Genomic DNA, 9,030 nt, shown 5'->3' on the forward strand with positions numbered 1-9,030 from the left:
ATGGCAATTTGCATATACTCCAGAATGTTATAAAGAGTGATCAGCTTAACAGCAATTACTTGCAAAGTCAATATTTGCCTAGAAAATTAACTTTATGCCCCAAAATACATTTCAACATCATTGCAGCCCTGCCTTAAAAGGACCAGCTAACATCGTTTCAGTGATTGCTCCATTAACACAGGTGTGGGTGTTGATGAAGACAGGGCTGGAGATCAATCTGTCATGATTAAGTAAGAATGACACCACTGGACACTTTAAAAGGAGGCTGGTGCTTGGCATCATTGTTTCTCTTCTGTTAACCATGGTTATCTCTAAAGAAACACGTGCAGTCATCATTGCACTGCACAAAAATGGCCTAACAGGGAAGAGTATCGCAGCTAGAAAGAATGCACCTCAGTCAACAATCTATCGCATCATCAAGAACTTCAAGGAGAGAGGTTCCCTTGTTGCCAAAAAGGCTCCAGGGCGCCCAAGAAAGACCAGCAAGCGCCAGGACCGTCTCTTAAAAGTGCTTCAGCTGTGGGATCGGACTACCAGCAGTGCAGAGCTTGCTCAGGAATGGCAGCAGGCAGGTGTGAGTGCTTCTGCACACGCTGTGAGGCGGAGACTCTTGGAGCAAGGCCTGGTCTCAAGGAGGACAGCAAAGAAGCCACTTCTCTCCAGAAAAAACATCATGGACAGACTGATATTCTGCAAGAGGTACAGGGAGTGGACTGCTGAGGACTGGGGTAAAGTCATTTTCTCTGATGAATCCCCTTTTCGATTGTTTGGGACATCTGGAAAACGGCTTATTCGGAGAAGACCAGGTGAGCGCTACCACCAGTCTTGTCTCATGCCAACTGTCAAGCATCCTGAAACCAGGGCCGCCATCAGGGCATGACAGGCCTTACATGTGTATGGGGCCCGGTGATTAGGGGGGCCCGACCATGCTGGCAGCCCGATCCGCGCTGGGGCCCCCCTACATTTTATACAGGCTTCTGCAGCTATATTTTAAATTCAGACTCAGCGCCTGCCGAGCCCCTCGGGCAGGCCCCCCCCCCCCCCGCACCATGGTCCAGCCAGCGCCGAAATCCCCCCCTGCACAATGGTCCAGCCACAGCTCCGCCCTCACCTGACGTCACACACTGCTCTGCTCCTCCACTTCCTCATTCAGTCAGTGTGGGACTGGGAGAGGGAGGGAGCCTCGCCGCTGGAGCACAGCCAGATAACAAGGTAAGAAGAATTTATTTTTTTTTTTTATTTATTTATTTTTTTTTGAGAGCGGCTATCCAGGGAGCCTGGGGCAGAATGCTGGACATGGGGCATAATGCTGGACACTGGGGGCAGAATGGACATGGGGCAGAATGCTGGACGCTGGGGACAGAATGCTGGACGCTGGTGGCAGAATGCTGGATATGAGGGCAGACTGTGAGACGGGGCAGAATGCTGGACATGGGGCAGAAGAATGCTGGACGCTGGGGCAGAATTCTGGACATGGGGCAGAATGCTCGAAGCTGGGGCAGAATGCTGGAGACTGAGGCAGAATGCTGGACATGGGGGCAGGCTGTGAGCTGGGGCAGAATGTTGGATACAGATACTGCACAGTACCACTCATCCTGTATATATATACACTGCACAGTACCACTCATCCTGTATATGTATATACTGCACAGTACCACTCCTCCTGTATATATACACTGCACAGTACCACTCCTGTATATGTATATACTGCACAGTACCACTCCTCCTATATATACACTGCACAGTACCCCTCCTCCTGTATATATACACTGCACAGTACCCCTCCTCCTGTATATATACACTGCACAGTATCACTCCTGTATATATACACTGCACAGTACCCCTCCTGTATATATACCCTGCACAGCACCACTCCTATATATACACTGTACAGTACCCCTCCTCCTGCATATATGCACTGCACAGTACTACTGTCCTGTATATATACACTGCACAGTACCACTCCTGTTCTGCATATATGCACTGCACAGTACCACTCCTGTCTATATACACTGCACAGTCCCACTCCTGTCTATATACACTGCACAGTCCCACTCCTGTATATATACACTGCACAGTACCACTCCTGTATATGTATATACACAGCACAGTACCACTCCTGTCTATATACACTGCACAGTCCCACTCCTGTATATATACACTGCACAGTACCACTCCTGTCCTGCATATACACACTGCACAGTACCACTCCTGTACATATACACTGCACAGTACCACTCCTGTATATACACTGCACAGTACCACTCCTGTCCTGTATATATACACTGCACAGCACCACTCCTGTCCTGTATATATACACTGCACAGTACCACTCCTGCATATACACACTGCACAGTACCACTCCTCCTGTATATGCACAGTACCACTCCTGTCCTGTATATATACACTGCACAGCACCACTCCTCCTGTCCTGTATATATGCACTGCACAGCACCACTCCTGTCCTGTATATATACATTGCACAGCACCACTCCTCCTGTCCTGTATATATACACTGCACAGCACCACTCCTCCTGTCCTGTATATATACACTGCACAGTACCACTCCTATATATACACTGCACAGTAACCCTCCTCCTGCATATATGCACTGCACAGTACCACTCCTGTCCTGTATATATACACTGCACAGTACCACTCCTCCTTTCCTGTATATATACACTGCACAGTACCACTCCTCCTGTCCTGTATATATACCCTGCACAGCACCACTCCTGTCCTGTATATATACACTGCACAGTACCACTCCTCCTGCATATATGCACTGCACAGTACCACTCCTGTCCTGTATATATACACTGCACAGTACCACTCCTGTCCTGCATATATGCACTGCACAGTACCACTCCTGTCCTGTATATATACACACTGCACAGTACCACTCCTGTCTATATACACTGCACAGTTCCACTCCTGTATATATACAATGCACAGTACCACTCCTGTCCTGCATATACACACTGCACAGTACCACTCCTCCTGTATATATACACTGCACAGTACCACTCCTGTATATACACTGCACAGTACCACTCCTGTCCTGTATATATACACTCCACAGCACCACTCCTCCTGTCCTGTATACATACACTGCACAGCACCACTCCTCCTGTCCTGTATATATACACTGCACAGTACCACTCCTGTCCTGTATATATACACTGCACAGCACCACTCCTCCTGTCCTGTATATATGCACTGCACAGTACCACTCCTGTATATATACACTGCACAGTACCACTCCTGTCCTGCATATACACACAGCACAGTACCACTCCTCCTGTATATATACACTGCAAAGTACCACTCCTCCTGTCCTGTATATATGCACTGCACAGTACCACTCCTCCTGTATATATACACTGCACAGTACCACTCCTGTCCTGCATATACACAGCACAGTACCACTCCTCCTGTATATATACACTGCACAGTACCACTCCTCCTGTCCTGTATATATGCACTGCACAGTACCACTCCTCCTGTATATATACACTGCACAGTACCACTCCTGTCTATACACACTGCACAGTCCCACTCCTGTATATATACACTGCACAGTACCACTCCTGTCCTGTATATATACATTGCACAGTACCACTCCTCCTGTATATATACACTGCACAGCACCACTCCTCCTATATATACACTGCACAGTACCCCTCCTCCTGTATATATACACTGCACAGTACCACTCGTGTCTTGTATATATACACTGCACAGCACCACTCCTCCTGTCCTGCATATATGCACTGCACAGTACCACTCATGCCCTGTATATATACACTGCACAGTACCACTCCTGTCTATATACACTTCACAGTCCCACTCCTGTATATATACACTGCACAGTCCCACTCCTGTCCTGCATATACACACTGCACAGTACCACTCCTGCATATATACATTGCACAGCACCACTCCTGTATATACACTGCACAGTACCACTCCTGTCCTGTATATATACACTGCACAGCACCACTCCTCCTGTCCTGCATATATGCACTGCACAGTACCACTCATGTCCTGTCTATATACACTGCACAGTACCACTCCTGTCTATATACACTGCTCAGTACCACTCCTGTCTATATACACTGCACAGTACCACTCCTGTCTATATACACTGCACAGTCCCACTCCTGTATATATACACTGCACAGTCCCACTCCTGTCCTGCATATACACACTGCACAGTACCACTCCTGCATATATACATTGCACAGCACCACTCCTGTATATACACTGCACAGTACCACTCCTGTCATGTATATATACACTGCACAGTACCACTCCTGTCCTGTATATATACACTGCACAGCACCACTCCTCCTGTCCTGCATATATGCACTGCACAGTACCACTCATGTCCTGTATATGCACAGTACCACTCCTGTCCTGTATATATACACTGCACAGCACCACTCCTCCTGTCCTGTATATATGCACTGCACAGCACCACTCCTGTCCTGTATATATACATTGCACAGCACCACTCCTCCTGTCCTGTATATATACACTGCACAGCACCACTCCTCCTGTCCTGTATATATACACTGCACAGTACCACTCCTATATATACACTGCACAGTAACCCTCCTCCTGCATATATGCACTGCACAGTACCACTCCTGTCCTGTATATATACACTGCACAGTACCACTCCTCCTTTCCTGTATATATACACTGCACAGTACCACTCCTCCTGTCCTGTATATATACCCTGCACAGCACCACTCCTGTCCTGTATATATACACTGCACAGTACCACTCCTCCTGCATATATGCACTGCACAGTACCACTCCTGTCCTGTATATATACACTGCACAGTACCACTCCTGTCCTGCATATATGCACTGCACAGTACCACTCCTGTCCTGTATATATACACACTGCACAGTACCACTCCTGTCTATATACACTGCACAGTTCCACTCCTGTATATATACAATGCACAGTACCACTCCTGTCCTGCATATACACACTGCACAGTACCACTCCTCCTGTATATATACACTGCACAGTACCACTCCTGTATATACACTGCACAGTACCACTCCTGTCCTGTATATATACACTCCACAGCACCACTCCTCCTGTCCTGTATATATACACTGCACAGTACCACTCCTGTCCTGTATATATACACTGCACAGCACCACTCCTCCTGTCCTGTATATATACACTGCACAGTTCCACTCCTGTATATATACAATGCACAGTACCACTCCTGTCCTGCATATACACACTGCACAGTACCACTCCTCCTGTATATATACACTGCACAGTACCACTCCTGTATATACACTGCACAGTACCACTCCTGTCCTGTATATATACACTGCACAGCACCACTCCTCCTGTCCTGTATATATACACTGCACAGTACCACTCCTGTCCTGTATATATACACTGCACAGCACCACTCCTCCTGTCCTGTATATATGCACTGCACAGTACCACTCCTGTATATATACACTGCACAGTACCACTCCTGTCCTGCATATACACACAGCACAGTACCACTCCTCCTGTATATATACACTGCAAAGTACCACTCCTCCTGTCCTGTATATATGCACTGCACAGTACCACTCCTCCTGTATATATACACTGCACAGTACCACTCCTGTCCTGCATATACACAGCACAGTACCACTCCTCCTGTATATATACACTGCACAGTACCACTCCTCCTGTCCTGTATATATGCACTGCACAGTACCACTCCTCCTGTATATATACACTGCACAGTACCACTCCTGTCTATACACACTGCACAGTCCCACTCCTGTATATATACACTGCACAGTACCACTCCTGTCCTGTATATATACATTGCACAGTACCACTCCTGTACATATACACTGCACAGTACCACTCCTGTATATACACTGCACAGTACCACTCCTGTATATGTATATACACAGCACAGTACCACTCCTGTCTATATACACTGCACAGTCCCACTCCTGTATATATACACTGCACAGTACCACTCCTGTCCTGCATATACACACTGCACAGTACCACTCCTGTACATATACACTGCACAGTACCACTCCTGTATATACACTGCACAGTACCACTCCTGTCCTGTATATATACACTGCACAGCACCACTCCTGTCCTGTATATATACACTGCACAGTACCACTCCTGCATATACACACTGCACAGTACCACTCCTCCTGTATATGCACAGTACCACTCCTGTCCTGTATATATACACTGCACAGCACCACTCCTCCTGTCCTGTATATATGCACTGCACAGCACCACTCCTGTCCTGTATATATACATTGCACAGCACCACTCCTCCTGTCCTGTATATATACACTGCACAGCACCACTCCTCCTGTCCTGTATATATACACTGCACAGTACCACTCCTATATATACACTGCACAGTAACCCTCCTCCTGCATATATGCACTGCACAGTACCACTCCTGTCCTGTATATATACACTGCACAGTACCACTCCTCCTTTCCTGTATATATACACTGCACAGTACCACTCCTCCTGTCCTGTATATATACCCTGCACAGCACCACTCCTGTCCTGTATATATACACTGCACAGTACCACTCCTCCTGCATATATGCACTGCACAGTACCACTCCTGTCCTGTATATATACACTGCACAGTACCACTCCTGTCCTGCATATATGCACTGCACAGTACCACTCCTGTCCTGTATATATACACACTGCACAGTACCACTCCTGTCTATATACACTGCACAGTTCCACTCCTGTATATATACAATGCACAGTACCACTCCTGTCCTGCATATACACACTGCACAGTACCACTCCTCCTGTATATATACACTGCACAGTACCACTCCTGTTTATACACTGCACAGTACCACTCCTGTCCTGTATATATACACTCCACAGCACCACTCCTCCTGTCCTGTATACATACACTGCACAGCACCACTCCTCCTGTCCTGTATATATACACTGCACAGTACCACTCCTGTCCTGTATATATACACTGCACAGCACCACTCCTCCTGTCCTGTATATATGCACTGCACAGTACCACTCCTGTATATATACACTGCACAGTACCACTCCTGTCCTGCATATACACACAGCACAGTACCACTCCTCCTGTATATATACACTGCAAAGTACCACTCCTCCTGTCCTGTATATATGCACTGCACAGTACCACTCCTCCTGTATATATACACTGCACAGTACCACTCCTGTCCTGCATATACACAGCACAGTACCACTCCTCCTGTATATATACACTGCACAGTACCACTCCTCCTGTCCTGTATATATGCACTGCACAGTACCACTCCTCCTGTATATATACACTGCACAGTACCACTCCTGTCTATACACACTGCACAGTCCCACTCCTGTATATATACACTGCACAGTACCACTCCTGTCCTGTATATATACATTGCACAGTACCACTCCTCCTGTATATATACACTGCACAGCACCACTCCTCCTATATATACACTGCACAGTACCCCTCCTCCTGTATATATACACTGCACAGTACCACTCGTGTCTTGTATATATACACTGCACAGCACCACTCCTCCTGTCCTGCATATATGCACTGCACAGTACCACTCATGCCCTGTATATATACACTGCACAGTACCACTCCTGTCTATATACACTTCACAGTCCCACTCCTGTATATATACACTGCACAGTCCCACTCCTGTCCTGCATATACACACTGCACAGTACCACTCCTGCATATATACATTGCACAGCACCACTCCTGTATATACACTGCACAGTACCACTCCTGTCCTGTATATATACACTGCACAGCACCACTCCTCCTGTCCTGCATATATGCACTGCACAGTACCACTCATGTCCTGTCTATATACACTGCACAGTACCACTCCTGTCTATATACACTGCTCAGTACCACTCCTGTCTATATACACTGCACAGTACCACTCCTGTATATATACACTGCACAGTCCCACTCCTGTCCTGCATATACACACTGCACAGTACCACTCCTGCATATATACATTGCACAGCACCACTCCTGTATATACACTGCACAGTACCACTCCTGTCATGTATATATACACTGCACAGTACCACTCCTGTCCTGTATATATACACTGCACAGCACCACTCCTCCTGTCCTGCATATATGCACTGCACAGTACCACTCATGTCCTGTATATGCACAGTACCACTCCTGTCCTGTATATATACACTGCACAGCACCACTCCTCCTGTCCTGTATATATGCACTGCACAGCACCACTCCTGTCCTGTATATATACATTGCACAGCACCACTCCTCCTGTCCTGTATATATACACTGCACAGCACCACTCCTCCTGTCCTGTATATATACACTGCACAGTACCACTCCTATATATACACTGCACAGTAACCCTCCTCCTGCATATATGCACTGCACAGTACCACTCCTGTCCTGTATATATACACTGCACAGTACCACTCCTCCTTTCCTGTATATATACACTGCACAGTACCACTCCTCCTGTCCTGTATATATACCCTGCACAGCACCACTCCTGTCCTGTATATATACACTGCACAGTACCACTCCTCCTGCATATATGCACTGCACAGTACCACTCCTGTCCTGTATATATACACTGCACAGTACCACTCCTGTCCTGCATATATGCACTGCACAGTACCACTCCTGTCCTGTATATATACACACTGCACAGTACCACTCCTGTCTATATACACTGCACAGTTCCACTCCTGTATATATACAATGCACAGTACCACTCCTGTCCTGCATATACACACTGCACAGTACCACTCCTCCTGTATATATACACTGCACAGTACCACTCCTGTATATACACTGCACAGTACCACTCCTGTCCTGTATATATACACTCCACAGCACCACTCCTCCTGTCCTGTATACATACACTGCACAGCACCACTCCTCCTGTCCTGTATATATACACTGCACAGTACCACTCCTGTCCTGTATATATACACTGCAC

The sequence above is a fragment of the Dendrobates tinctorius genome, unplaced genomic scaffold (assembly GCF_039654945.1).
Source record: "Dendrobates tinctorius isolate UK_male_01 unplaced genomic scaffold, ASM3965494v1 ptg000504l, whole genome shotgun sequence".
Taxonomy (NCBI): Eukaryota; Metazoa; Chordata; class Amphibia; order Anura; family Dendrobatidae; genus Dendrobates; species Dendrobates tinctorius.